Here is a 15,410-nt window from a genome sequence, read left to right on the forward strand (position 1 = left end):
GGAGAGGAGCACAGTTAATGTTTTGAGTCCGCATGACTCTTCAACAGAACATTCAGGTTCTGAATTCAAACATTCAGGCAGACATGTCTCTACTCTTCATGTTGCTGTTGTTGTTTCTATGCATAGTGGCCAATGGACATGAGATATAATTTGGAGGATAAAATGGATGGAGGGATGGATATATCCATGGGGAGATATTTTACCCAATAATTTAGTGAGGAAGCAATTTACCAAATACCAAGCAATCACAATGCCACCTGACTAAACTGGGATGAAGTGGGCATATTAGTGAGTTGAGTATCTAAAGCAAATTATAGCACAATCAAATTAATGAGCATATTCATTAGAATAATACATTATCTTACATCAGTTAATTTCCTGCCTGCTCAAATAGTGGAATAATGATTGGCTCAGCTAGTGGAATTGTTAGGAAATAGAAACAGCTTAAATAAGTTATACTTATATTTGTAGGTGTTAGGAATGAGTTTTAGCTTTAAGGTTTAAGTTTGATTTGTATTTCTGTATCTGTGCGTTAAGGTCAAATGGAGTTTTAGTTTCACTTTAAAAAGCTGCTTGCATTTCTAATGAGATGTTTACGATCCCTAAAGAGTGAAAGTAAACACAAGAGTAGGGAGAACAGTGCTGTTGCCTAGCAACAGGGGGCCAGATAGGCAGGTTCCTCCCACAGACACACACACACACACACGAGAAGAAAGACAGCAGTTTGTTTTGGAAGCTGTTTGGATTCAGTTGGTTTGAAGGCAGCTGTGAAGTAGAAGCAGCCTAAAAGGGGACAGATAGAAAGTCCCAAGCTAAGAAAAACCCCAAAGGTCCAGGGGAGTGGAAAAAGAGAAAGTCCAAAGAAGACCTTATAGTTAAAGGAAGGAAAGGAACCTGGGAAAAGGTCCTGTTAAGTGAAGTTAAGAGTGGGGAACAGAGAGAAAGGCTCTAAGCTTCAGATTTAAAGTGAGAACAGCTTGCAAGAAGCAAGAAGGTTCAAAAAGACAACTGAAGGTCTGTAACTCTTTGCTATGGGCATGTGAAGCTGTGGTGTACTGTTAAGGCTGAGTTGGTGAGAGAGAGTGCATGGAATACAGCTTGAGTGCATGTGGTGACCCAGGGAAGAGGAACATCAGAAGGAGAGTTTGAAATCCTGGAAGTGAACCCTTATGGAAGGTGCCTGAGTGAAAACATCAGTTTGGGAGAAGATTCCAAGGCGTTGGTGTGGAGATTGGAAACATTCGTGTGAAGGATGGAATTCAGTGAGACTGGTTGGCTCACAGTGTGACAAGCTTCTGGAGGAGTTGAGGAGAGATCCATAGCATCTTTTTGAGGTGGCATCTGTCACTTGGTTTCAGAGTGTGGTGTGTCTGACCACAGGGTGCCATAGGTTTACATGGACTGTGAATTTACTGTGAACATTAGAGTATAAGATAGCTTTTGTAACTTGTGTTATCCTTACAAATCTGTACATATCTGTAAAGGTATAGTTGTGGGTGAAGGAATATTGTAACATAGTTCATCTTTTCCTGTTGAATAAATGTTTTATTCTTTTGTTTAAAATTCATCAGCTGACTCCTGGGCCTCTGTTCAATAGCTACTCTCCACGTATCTAAACAAACAAAAATAAAAATTAGGATCCACCAAGCTGGGTTCCATTCTGGGATCAGGCTGGTCCAGGGGTAACCTCAGCTGGGATCAAAGCAGAAATTATGATTGTTTATATTGTCATGTAATAACAGTGGCTCCAGGTCAAGGGATGTCTTGAGTTTAAAATTCTCATCCTTGTTTTCAAATAGCCTTTCCCCTCACTATCTCTATAATCGCTCCAGCCCCAAAACCTTCTGAAATATCTGCATTCCTCATAATCTGACCTCTGTGCATCCCCAATTTTAATTGCTCCACCATAGTTGTCATTGCCTTCAGTTGCATAGGGCCTAAGCCCTTGAATACCCTCCCTTTACCTCTCCGCCTTTCTAAATTCCTTTCTTCCTTTAAGCCACTCCTTAAAATCCGCCCATTTGACCAAGCTTTTGGTCAGCTGACCTAATATCTTATGTGGCTCGGTGTCATACTTTGTTTTCTGGTGCTCCTGTGAAACACCTTGGGAAGTTTCATTACGCTAAAGGTGCTATATAAATATAAGTTGGTGTTGTAGTTGTCAGCCTTGGCTCAGTGATAACACTGACCTTTCAATCGCATATCATTGGTTCAAGCCCCTCTCCTGGTCTTGAGCAAGTAATCTGGGCTGACACTCCAGTGCAGCAATGAGAGTACTGTATTGTCAGATGTGCTGTTTTTGGATGAGATGTAAAGTCGAGGTCCAGTCAGCCCTCACATAAATGATTCCTTGGCTTTATTTAAACAAGAGAAGAGGTGCTAGCCTATTCTGACCAACAGTTAATCCAATATCACTAAAAATAATTTAGTTGGTCACTGCTGTTTGTGGGACAATGCTTTGCGCAAATTGGTTGCTGCATTTTCTTACCTTACAACATAATTAATTGCCTATGAAGCACTTTTGCTGTGAAGGATCGTAGTTATAAATTTGGAGTTATAAGAATATCCAGCTATAAATACATAGATTAAAAGATTAAAAAGAGTGATTGTCCTATGAAGTAGGAATAAAAATTAAAAGCAGTTTGTCTGCTGATGAAGGGGTTCAGAAGTTTCTGAACATGCCTGGGCATAATTGTGTGCTTAAGGACAACAAGACAGGAACCGGCCTCTACATCACCTCACTAAGGTACTGATAAATTGTAAGATACCATGATCTAACAATGGATAACCTTAAGGATGCCCCTAAACCATTTGTCAATTGAATCTTGGTGTAGAAAGAAGGTGATCGCTCACCTCTTAATATCCTGTTTGCTTGAAGGATGTTGACTAATACAGAAGATGTTGTCCAGCACACATGCTCACAGGCTGCCTGCTGGTTCGCCTCTTTTATGGTAGGAATATTTGGGCCACACAGTGTGATTTTTAGATTTCTTGGATTCACTCCAGTGTCTCTCAAGGTAATTGTACGGCTGACTGTAGTGTAGGCACGATAGTTCTCTGCTTAATTGGGATAGAGGTATCTCACCAGGTTCTAGTTTTCTACTCACGGATTTAGGGTAAATACTGCTTTAAATTTTGAAGGATATCTTAAATATCTCTCTGTAACCATTGTTTAGATTTAAGACTTAGTGGGCAGAATTTTGCCGTTGGCGAGCAGGGGGCGGGGCCCGCTTGCTGACTCGTAAAATGATGCAGGATGACATCGGGTGAAACCCCCGATGTCATCCCGCCCCATTTAAATTTTCAGGAAGGCGGGGGCACAACGAAATCAGCTGTCTGCCCGCCGACCTGTCAATGGCCAATTGAGGCCATTGACAGGATCATTTAAACAATTAAAGGACCTGCCGTCCAACCTTAAGGTTGGTGGTCAGGCCAGGAGCCCTGATGGGGAATAGAAAAAAACATGAAACCTCATCCAGTGGTGGGATGAGGTTTCATGCAGGGTTCTAAAAAGTTTAATAAAGTTATACTGTAATTTATGAACATGTCCCATCTTATTGTCACATGAGAGGGACATGTTAAGGAATTTTTTTTTCTCTGTTTTTAATCTTTTTAAAAGTGTAAGCGATCTCCCTGAGGCAGCAACTAGCTTCAGGGAGATGTGCACTCTTTCGTGCACTCTCGCTTTTGGGGAATCCCCCCTCCCCTCCCCCAGCCCGCACAGGAAGTGCATAGCGCTTCCCGCTGGACGTCACGCTGGGCGGGCTTTAATTGGCCCGTCCATGTAAAATGGCGGCGTGGCCCACTTCTCCGGCAGGGATCGTCTCCCCACCCGCCGGAGATTGGGACAGGCCGACCCACCTGGCAGGCAGAAAATTCTGCCCAGTGTCTCTATTAGAAACAACATTAAACTTTCTTTTCCTCGAACTATCATTGTTCTGATTGACTTGCCATCAAATGTGAATTGCTTGTTCAATTCTGAAATAGACTTTTATATAATTTAGAAGATCGATTGCGTGGAATTGTCTCAGATTTTCACTAAGTGTGGTGGAAGGGGGTTAACCCGCTGGATGCAATGGCGGTTTCAGGTGCCGTATCGTCCCAAACCCACCGCATTGGTTATGCATTCCCAGGAAACACACCATTTCCATGGCAGGCTCATTCATCTACCACACCATCACCTCACCGCGTCGTCACACCGGGCGCCATATTTAAAACTCAGCCACACGCACACCTCTCAGTGCTTCTAGCCCAGGACTGTTGCATGGAAGACATGGCCCCAAAAGGCAAAAGACTGCAGCCCCCAGGTTCAATGACACATCTCTCAAGTGCCTTTTGGATGCAATGGAGGCCCGCTGTGATGTCATCCACCCCTGCTCTGGCTGTAGGATGGGCAGCAACATCTCCAATCCAGCTTGGGAGGCCTGGTGGTCAGCACCAAAGCCTTGCAAAAGAGGACAGTCATCTAATGCTGCAAGAGGATGAATGATCTCCTCTGTTCCGCCAGAGTAAGTCACTCTTCTCATCACTTTCAACTCACACACTCACAAACCCATCACACATCCAAGGGGCCCTCACTTACTGCCAGTTCAAGGGACATCACCATTCACTCTCTCTCACACACATTCATTGTCCGCATCCTGTCCATAGGACCACTCACCACCCACACAGGCTGGGCATACTTATCATCAGGCCTGACAAACATCCTGTTTTCACTCTATCTCTATTCATGCAGGACAAGCTGGCAGACAACAACAGAGAGAGGTCGCAGACCGGTGGAGGAATGCCTGAAATCAATGTCCTCACAGACTTTAAAAACAGAGCCATCCAGCTGGCTGGCTATGATCTGGACTGGTCCTGTGCTGACGGTGAGCTCTGTGGTGCTGTACCAAGTAAGGTCCAGCAGTGCAACATCCATCAGACAACCACGCTGTGAGTGATGTGCCCTCTTTCACAGGCCACTGCTATGCATTAATTATCCCTCCTTGCTTTTGCAGGCACATCTGGGAAAACAGCCAAGAGAGTCCACAACCCAGGGCCGCCAATCAAGCCACGAGGAAAGCTCAGAAGATGAATGCGCTGAAACCCTCCCTGAGGACCCGTCAAAGAGCTTACCCACACCTTCCACCAGCGCAGAGACACACACCTTGGTGGGACCTAGCTTCGGGTTCACAATCTGGTGAGCACATCACACTTTCTAGTCCACAGCAGGCAGTGGCAGGGACTTTCCAGGTGTCTGGCACTCAGAAGACTGCTGGAGGCCAGACATTTTCTGAGTCCGAGTCAGATGATGAGCCTCTGAACTCAGTGATGTCACAGTTGCTGGAGCTGCAAAGGCAAGCTTGGGAACATCAGGAAGGGATGTCCGCTACACTCGCAGGCTACAAGACATGATGGAGGAGTCCGTCCATGTTCAGGCTGAGGTGATAGTGCAGGCATGCCAACCCACCAAGGTCAACACTGGTAGGATGGTGGCTCCCATGGAGACCTTGGTCCAGGATGTCGTTCCTGCACTGCTGTGCGAGCTCAACTCCATTACTGATGCCATAGTTGGCAAACGACTGTGTGTATGTGAGAGGGGTAAAAGGCAGCCCAATCTCACCCCTGCTACCCCTTCTCAAGGAGTCAGCCAGGGGCCCTCAGGCACCCATAGGGAGGAGGATCAGCAAGTGTACACCCCGAGGCCATCCATCCAGTTGACTCCGGGAGTGTCCGGCCCATCTCAATCCCTTCTTTCTGTGTCTCCAGCAGTTCCAGCTTCTCAGGCCGAAGAGGGTGCCACTGCCACACAGCAAGGTGCCGAAAGCAGGCTGGGGCCCTCCAGGTCTTGGCCCTCCAGAAGACACCTGCCAACGTCATCACAGACAACAGGGTATAGTAGTCAACAGGCTGCCTCCACTCCACTGTGGATGTCCAGGCCTCATCGCCAGTCATCCACAGGGTTATGAAAGTTAAGAAGATGTAACTCTTATGAGTTAAAACCAATCAAACTAAATTAACAAAATTAGGATAAATCAGGCACAGTCCCTAATTTAGGTCAGCTGTAAAACCAAGAACAAAGTTTAAAGGAAACTTACAACTTTAAACCAAAATGTGATAAAAGGGGTCAATAAAGCACCCCAGTCCCTGCGGTGCCAACCGAGCACGGAAGGAAGAAGATGTAACTCTTTCGAGTACAAACACGTTTCCATCTGTTCCTATTCAGATGAAGTTACATTGTTTCATAGTTTGCCATTGTGAGATTTGAACTCTTGATCTTGGGGTTACAAGCTCAGCACCATAACCACTTGGCTATTTAGGCCAAGCTAAGGTAAGAAGATGTAGTTGCACAGCCTGGGCTCGGGTAGACGAGGCAGACATGTTCAGGAGGCCCTCAGCTGCTAGATTTATGGAGTATGATGATGACATGCAGTGAGGAGATGCCTTGGATCCTCAAATTGCATCTATGAATGTTTGACTCCAGTCTGGGTTATGGCAGCGCACATACCCTCTGTGATAATGCTCCTGCCATTGAGACGCAGTGGAGGTCTTAATAGTCACTCGATTACAGGAGAACAATGACGACATGCAGTGAGGGCACTCGATCGATCTTCACATAGCCTCTGAGAATGTCTGACTACTCTCTGGCTGAGGGTAGCTCACTTGCACTCTGTGATCAGGGTCATACCATGGGGATGCAACCATGAAACCTTAAAAGCATCTGATCATTTGTCCGCCTTCAGCACTTGAGCTCTTCAGGAGCAGAGTGTCACCGGTCACAGATGCTGAAGAGATGGGGGCCAGCTGCACCTTAAAGATGCTGAGAGCACACAGAGAGAATGTTGGAATTCTGTGACGCTTGGTGGTACTTTCATTCCTCTAGGTTGCTTGAGTGGGCAGATAAGCTAGAGGCATGCCTTCACACCTGTGAATGTGGCTGTGTCTGAACTGTCTCAGCTGCAGAGGAATGGTCACTTTATACAAGGTTTCCCTAATGTGTTGCCACTTCCCTCCCCCCAGCCCTGCATGTGCTTGTGCACTACCTTCAACTGCAGGGCAGCCCTTGCCACCCCTCCAGTGCATCTCAACTACAGGGCAGCCCTTGCCCTGCCACACCACCCAGCCCCCCACTCTCCATACACTTTTCAATGGAGAGGAATATTGTTGAGGAGAGATTCCCAGATTCTTATAATATCCAGGTTGTTATAATCTGGCTGAAATGTTTTAGAAAGGCTATCTAGAGGACAGTAATATTTTCTGGTGGGTCCTCCCCTTCAGGAAGTGTTGGATCAATTCGTAAGACTCATTCATGTGTCTATTAGGCTTGAGGACAGTAATATTCTCTGGTGGGTCCTCCCCTTCAGGAAGTGTTGGATCAATTCGTAAGACTCATTCATGTGTCTATTAGGCTTGTCTTTTTCAACCTTAAGTGGGAGTAATCATCCGAGGAGAACGGCTGATTGGGAATAATCTCAAAAAGAGGCCAGGTCTATAATCCGCTTCATTGGGATGTCCTGAAATTGTGAATGGTGAAATATAAATGCATGATTTTTTTTCATTTAAAGTTTAGATACCATTTTACATGTATTGAAAGGGGAGAGGGGAGGAGAGAAATTCTATTTGTTGAAAAATACAGGTGTGGTGTAAAAAAAGATTGGCGATTTGCTAATGGCCCTTATGGTACAACTGGTGTTGACCTATTTCAGCCCCAGTGTGAAGAATTTGATTGACGAATTTGGTCTTTAAGCTGGTGTCTCAGTCATTGTGACCTGGCTACTGTACTCCTGCTGGTGCATTGCAGGTTAAATTTATTTTTTTCTCCCTACAGTAGATAGTTTTAGTATTATATTCTTTTAACTTCTGAAAATGCTGAGAAACATTTGGCAATTTATGAGGATTTCCTCTGTCCTGATGCATTGATCGTGTAGGGTTACACTTTCTCCAGTCATAGCTAACATTCTTTCCATCCCTTTTCTGATCTGTATCAAGTTTTACTAATTTAAAACAGTTGAGCTTCACTGACATCCAGCACATACTTCTTTGCCCTGGTTTGTTTTGCTTCCAACTCTAAAAATGTCTGCATTGACATTTCACAGTTTCTGCCATTGATCATTTGACTTCCTTATCAGAAAACTGTTCTTAACATAAGAACTAAGAGCAAGAGTAGATCATTTGACTGCTTGAGCCTGCTGCGTTATTCAATACAATCATGCTGATCTTCAACCTCAACTTCAGTTTCCTGCTTGCTCCCATATCCGTTGATTCCCTGAGAAATCAAAAACCTTTTGATCTCAGTCTTGAATATACTCAACGATGGAGCACCCACAACCCCTTGGGGTAGACAATTCCAATGCTCACACCACTCTGAGTGAAGAGATTACTCCTCATAGTTCCAAATGAGCAACCTTTTATCCTGAGATTCTGCTCCCATTTTCTAGATTCCCCAGCCAAGGGAAACAACTTTTCAGTGTCTAGCTGGTCAATCCATAAGACCATAAGACATAGGAGCAGAAGTAGGTCATTTGGCCCATCGAATCTACTCTACCATTCATGGCTGATCTGATAATCCTCAACCCGACTTTCCTGCCTTTCCCCCAAACCCTTGATTCCCTTACTGATATAAAAATCTGTCTATCACAGCCTTGAATATACCAGCCTCTACAGCCTTCTGCAGTAAAGAATTCCACAGATTCACTATGCTCTGAGAAAAGAAATTCCTCCTAATCTCTGTTTTAAATATGCACCCCCTTACTCTGAGATTATGCCCTCCAGTCCTGGACGCTCCCACAAAAGGAAACAACCTCTCAGCATCTACCCTGTCAAGTCCCCTAAGAAACTTATATGTTTCAATAAGGTCGCCTCTCATTCTTCTAAACTCCAATGAGTACAGGCTCAACCTACTCAAACTCTCCTCATAAGAAAATCCCTCCATCTCCAAGATCGACTTAGTGAAGCTTCTCTGGACTGCCTCCAATGCCAGTATATCTTTTCTTAGATAAGGGGACCAAAATTGTTCACAGTATTCTAAGTGTGGCCTAACTAGTGCCTTGTATGGTTTTAGCAAGACATCTCCATTTTTATACTCCATTCCTTTTGAAATAAAGGCCAGCATCCCATTTGCCTTCCCCATTACCTGCTGAACTTGTATGCTAGCTTTTTGTGATTCATGCGCGAGGACCCCCAAATCCCTCTGTGCTGCAGATTTATACAGTCTTTCTCTATTTAAGTAATATTCAGCTCCTCTATTCTTCCTGCCAAAGTGCATTACCTCACACTTTCCCACATTATATTCCACCTGCCATGTTTTTGCCCACTTACTTAACCTGTCACTATCCCTTTGTAGACTCTTTATGTCATTCTCACCACTTGCCTTCCCACCTATTTTTGTGTCATCTGCAAATTTGGCAAACAATATTGTAAGTAATTTTAGCCCCTATGGCACTCAACTAGTTACAGGTCACCATCCTGAAAATGCCTCCCATATCCCAACTCTCTGTCTTCTATTAGTTAGCCAGTACTCTTTCCATGCTAATATACTATCCCCAACACCATGGGCTCTTATCTTATTAAGTAGCCTTATGTGCGGTACCTTATTAAACGTCTTTTGGAAATCCAAATATATTACATATACTGGCTGCCCTTCACCTATCCTGCATATTACCTCTTCAAAGAATTCTAACAAATTTGTCAGGCATGATTTCCCCTTCATGAAGCCATGCTGACACTGCTTGATTATGCTATGCATTTCTAAATGCTCTGCTATTACATCCTTTATAATAGATTCTAACATTTTCCCAATGACAGATATTAAGCTAACCAGCCTATAGTTACCTGTTTTTTTCTCCCTTCTATTTTGAAAAAGGGTGTTACATTGGCAGTTTTCCAATCCTTTGGAACTTTTCCAGAATCTAAGGATTCTTGGAAGATTACTACCAGTGCATCCACTATCTCTGCAGCTTTTTCTTTTAATATCCTAGGATGCAACCCATCAGGCCTAGGGGACTTACCGGCCTTTAGCCCCACAAGTTTCCCTAGTACTTTTTCTCTAGTGATAGTTATTGTATTTATTTCCTCCCACTGCCTTTTGCCCCATGATTATTTGCTATTAGTATCTTCTACCATGAAGACTAATGCAAAGCATTTATTCAACTCCTCTGCCATTTCCTGGTTCCCCATTTTTATTTCCCCAGCCTCATTCTCTAAGGGGCCTACATTGACTTTGGCCCCTCTCTTCCTCTTTATATATTTAAAGAAGCTCTTACTGTCTGTTTTTATATAACTTGCTAGTTTACCCTCAAAGTTTATTTTCCCTCTTTTTTTTGGTCATCTTCTGTTGGTTTTAAAAACTTTCCCAATCCTCTGACTTACCACTAATCTTTGCCGCATTGTATGTTTTTTCTTTCACTTTGATACTATCCTTAACTTGCTTGGTTAACCATGGTTGATTTATCCCTTTCCTACAATCCTTCTTCCTCACTGGGATATATCTTTGCTGTGAGCCATGAATTATTTTCTTAAACTTCTGCCATTGTTCATCAACCATCTTTTCTGCTAAACTCCTTTCCCAGTGCACTCCAGCCAACTCTGCCCTCATTCCTTTTTAATTACCCTTATTTAAGTTTAGCGCAGTTGTTTCCGAACTAAGTTTCTCACTCTCAAACTGAATGCTAAATTCCACCATGTTATGGTCACCGATTCCTAAGGGATCTTTTACTCTGAGATCATTTATTAAACCTGCCTCATTACACATTACCAAATCTGAATTATCTAACCTGTGGGGTGTGACCGCCTGCTGGAGCAAAGTCCAGGTGACTTACCCCCTCCCTGATGTGCCACATTGTCTGCAGCTCATACTCCAACTCCTTAACTCTGATCCAAAGTTCCACGAGCTGCAAACACACCACAGATGTGTTTATTCCAGATCACCTCGGTGTCTAGCAGCTCTCACATGCTGCAACAGCAACATATCGCCTGCCCTGCCATTGCTATCTTATTTTATTTAATTCATTAATTAATTACTCTGGTATCCCTGCTCTTTATACTTTTTTGAAATTAATTATTTACACCTGTATAGATCTTATACTTAAGCTACTTTTAGGAAAGAGAAAATAAAGACGAGCGATCTAAACACTAACCATAGATTTTAATTTTAATCTAAAGACTAGAAATATTCACCAATCCAACTCACTAATCAGCTGCCCTCCACACGCATTTTAAATGAAGTCTCCCCACTCTTTGTTTAAATGAAGTCCACGCTCACCCGCTCAGATTCATAAGATTGTAGGTTCAGGTCTAAGCATCACATCCTAGGCTGTTGGCACATATCAGAGACTCTGAGCAGATCAAGGAGACCAATGCAAACCCCGTTCAGAAGTTTGTATGTTTCAATGAGATGGACTCTTATTCTTCTAAACTCCACAGAGTATAGGCCAAATCACTCAGCCTCTTATCATAGGAGATCCCTCTCCTCCAAGAATCAGTCTAGTGCCTTCTCTAAACCTTTCTTTATTTGGCTTGCCAATTTTTCTGGAGTAACATGTAGGCCTGGAATTTCCTGAAATTTTTCAGCACAAACACAGTGTTGGTTTCTCGCAAGAAAATTTGTGTGAAATCCATTTTACACTGAAACATCGGTACACCTGAATAAGCTTGAACTGTTTGTGCTGCTTCCAGATAAGCGCTCTGCTACTCATTTACACAGCTCTGCGTCCCCTTTGCAAAAACAGACTGAATTGTCCAAGTATCCTAGTTACATCAGTAATATGCTGGCATAGATTTACCCCCAAAGAGTTAAGTGCAGCCAGGGCCTAAGTCACTTGACATTGTTGCAATTGAGATTTCTAGGGCATAAAATTCTGATCCTAAAACTAAAGCTGAATGTCTTTCTGGGGGCATGCAGTCCCCCACCAGCCACTTCTGGCAGGCCTGCACAGCACACCATCTTCAGAAGTGTGCTTGTGTGGGCATCTCCTATGTACACCAGAGGCAACTAAACTCATCCTAGCATGATGTCACACACCTCAACTGACTTATGTAATGCTCATTTTCCAAATTTGGACCACACAGGCTCATTGGTTGAATTCACTGGTTATTCAAAAGATCAAGTGCTCAGCTGCAAGATGGGCCCTGCATTAGCGTTATTTAAAGGATCAGGTATCCAACTTGCAGGTAAGTTGCCTCTGCTACTGCAAAGTACTCTGGAGTATTTTTGGAGGTGTTGGTGGGAATTTCTGGGTTTGCCAGGGAGCCAGACAGCCTCCATGTTTCTTGTCACAGGAGGCTGTCTGGCAGGTCAGCCAATGCATCCAGCATCCCAGTCTGAATGCACATCAACTCTCTTTGTATATTGCCCCATCGAAATCCTCACCTGAGTCCTCCACAGCAGAACCCATCTGTGACCTTGCCCTTTTGGAACTGGCCCAAGAGCCATCCAACATCCCTAGCCTGGCTGTAGCCTGCTTGTGCTGGATGATTCACCATGTGCTGATTCCAACTCTGTACTAGCCTCCAATGTATGTGCAGGGTCAGAACCTGAACTAGTGGCTGCAAGTGTCAGATAAAATGATAGGACCACTTGGTTATAATTGCGCTGCTGATCTCTCTTCTTCCTGGAGCTGCAGTGGCTGGGCAGGTGGCAGCTCTTGGACATCTACAAGCAGGAAATCAGGAAATTGGGGTGAGAAAAGGGGATGGAATGGAAAGTAAGAGGAACATGGTGGCACCATCTGCAGCTTACTCATCATGTTAAACAGCAGGATGAGAGTGAGCTGTGAATTGCGAAGCGATACATGGCAGGAATATACCATCAACCTCAAAGCCCTGTGACATGGATGTCATAGGCTCATGCAGCCGGCCCCATGATGTGGTGAACCATCTTCTCTGTGGGGCTGGGAGATGCAGGCATCTTTGTCATCCACCAGTTTTGCTTTGATCCCTTCTATTGTAGGCCACCTTGTCCTACAAGAGAGGGATGAATGTCAGTGATTGTGTTGCACTGTGTTTGTGTAATGTGCCTGCCATGGCTGAACAGCTAAAGAAATGTGGAGGCAGCATTGGCAGGTGTGTAAAGGTGAAGTGGAAGATCTGAATGTTTGGCATGAGTCCTGAGTGCCAGGAATTAGTGCTGGTTAAGTCAAGGGGTGTGGTGCATTGAGAAGTGTGAGAGACTGGTAGAGCAGTAGGTAGCAAATCTCATGTGAAGAACCATTCAATAACTTTGACTGCCTCAGTGAGGTCATTGGGCTTCTTGTGGCACTGCTGCCACATCCTGAGATTCAGACCTCCCTGGCCACCTCCTCCCAAAGCCTTCTGGGGGTTATCTTTAAAGACTTACCCCACGCTAGCCCACACCACTGAAAACCATAGCATCTCTCTTCCTCTCCACCTCCACCATTAAGACTTCTAATGCCACATCCGTGACCCTGGAGCCCTTTCTCTGCTTTGGTGTTCCATTTTCATTGTTTACAATTACAGCAATATAGTAAGGTTCAGCCATTCATGGTGGGGGGGTTACGTTCTTGCGAAGTTTTGCAAACAGCAAAATCACAAACAATTAACATGTTTTTCAACGGGAATCAATTGTTAGGTTTCAGCTATCCAAGGGCAGCATTGGTTTGGGCAGTTACTCTACAGCAAATTGTGGTGCAATACCTGTATACGAAGACAGGGGAGCCTCTGAACAATACATTGGTGACGATTTCAAAATTGAACAGCATCGTTATTGCAGCTATTGCAGACTGAGAGATTCAGACATTTCTGGGTTAATCCCTTTGTTCAGGCTGCACTTCAGCTCCCAGGATAATAATCATTTGACCAAACAAAATGCCTTGATTGTCACTTTCTTTTTAAAAAAAAGAGCCTAGGCGAGAAGACAAGCTGCTGTGTCGCCTGCATGTTGGGAAACTTCCTCCCGCCTGGATCAACACACTGACATTCAGCACCAGCCAAAAGCCATTTGTAAAAGAAAGTCTTGTGAGCGTCTGTCTGTGTCACGTGATCCTGGCATTGGAATGATGCAACCAATTGTCATGGCTGCTGTCTCCTTGGGGAAAGAGGAGAGATGGAGAAGAAAACACAGATAAGGGAACATTGCATGAGCAATGTAATGCAGTGTACAAAGTGCAAAGCGTGGATAAGTTAAAACATGGACAAGGAAGTCACGAAATGCAGGACTATACTGTAATATCCAGCAGCAGCGTCTTGCAATTCAGTGCAGCTATGCTTTAAGAGGGATAGACTTCCTTTAAGAACGGAAGCTAGGATGCGCCATATGCTATTAATGAACACTGTTCGGCCCTCCTGCTGAGTGCAGAGGCAGCCAGCAACATGGCAGGCACTCAGCCCTATGCTACAATCATGAAAATGGATGGCAGCATCCCAAAGTGGTTAAAATTCCTCTTGTGTGGCTCATTGGCTGCCTGCTTCACTGTCTCAACCCCCCTGCCCACCACCCCCCGCCACCCACCCTTCCAATTGACTTCACTGTTTGACTTGAGCTGTCAAGGCCAACATTCCATCACCTATGTTGCAAGAAATAGACAGAACTACACAAAAGGATGTCTCACAGTGGTGATGGTAGTGAAAGGATAGGGAGCATTTTTGCATTTTCATGGTTCTCTGGACTTCACTAAAATTTTGTCCATCAAGCCAATAGTATTATATCGTGAAAAGAAGGGGAGGAAATCTATCCTGTTTGAATACTTTCTCTAACATATTGGGAGATAAGACTTATACATCACTGGGAAAGAGAAGAAACCATGTAACTTTTTATTCTGTTCACTGGGTTGTTTTGTAAGACTTTACTCCCTTGGCCCTATTTTCAGCATAACCTGTGAAGGATAAATAGCATACAATATACCAATCAACACATGTTAACCAAACATTTAATACTTTTAAATTTCAAGATGAGATTCTGCTCCATGTAGTGGTATATAGTAGCAAATTATGAATTATCACTCAATAAAACAATCTTGCCCCCTAGTGGAGACTATCAGTATTTATTTATACCTTTATATTTACAGAATCATTCACAGTAAAAATTGAAAACTTGCATCCACCTTAGAATGAAATTTTGGAATATTTTAATTCTTTCATGGGATGTGAGTGTCACTGGCAAGATCAGAATATGTTGTCCTTGAGAAGATGGCAGTGAGCTGTCTCTTTGAAGTCCATGTAGTCCATGTGGTGTAGGTACACCCATGGTGCTGGTCAGAATGGAGTTTCAGATTTTTACACCAGCAATAGTGAAGGAACGGCGGTATAGTTCCAAGTCAGGATGGTATGTGGCTTGGAGGGGAAATTGGAAGTGGTAGTGTTCCCATTTGTTGTCCTTGTCCTTCCAGGTGGTAGAGGTCGTGGGTTTGGAAGCTGCAATGATTGGCTTCCAACAACCACAATTATCTTTCCTTGTGCTAGGTATGACCCCAACCAAT

General features: G+C 44.0%; 1 protein-coding gene across 1 annotated transcript in view; it reads right to left on the reverse strand.

Annotated features, from left to right (window-relative positions):
- The window catches only part of LOC121288344 (transmembrane protein 94-like), a 156,242-nt gene that overhangs the window by 38,940 nt on the left and 101,892 nt on the right, over window positions 1–15,410 (reverse strand). The gene's annotated exons all lie outside the window — the stretch shown is intronic.

This window comes from Carcharodon carcharias, chromosome 15, assembly GCF_017639515.1.
Source record: "Carcharodon carcharias isolate sCarCar2 chromosome 15, sCarCar2.pri, whole genome shotgun sequence".
Taxonomy (NCBI): Eukaryota; Metazoa; Chordata; class Chondrichthyes; order Lamniformes; family Lamnidae; genus Carcharodon; species Carcharodon carcharias.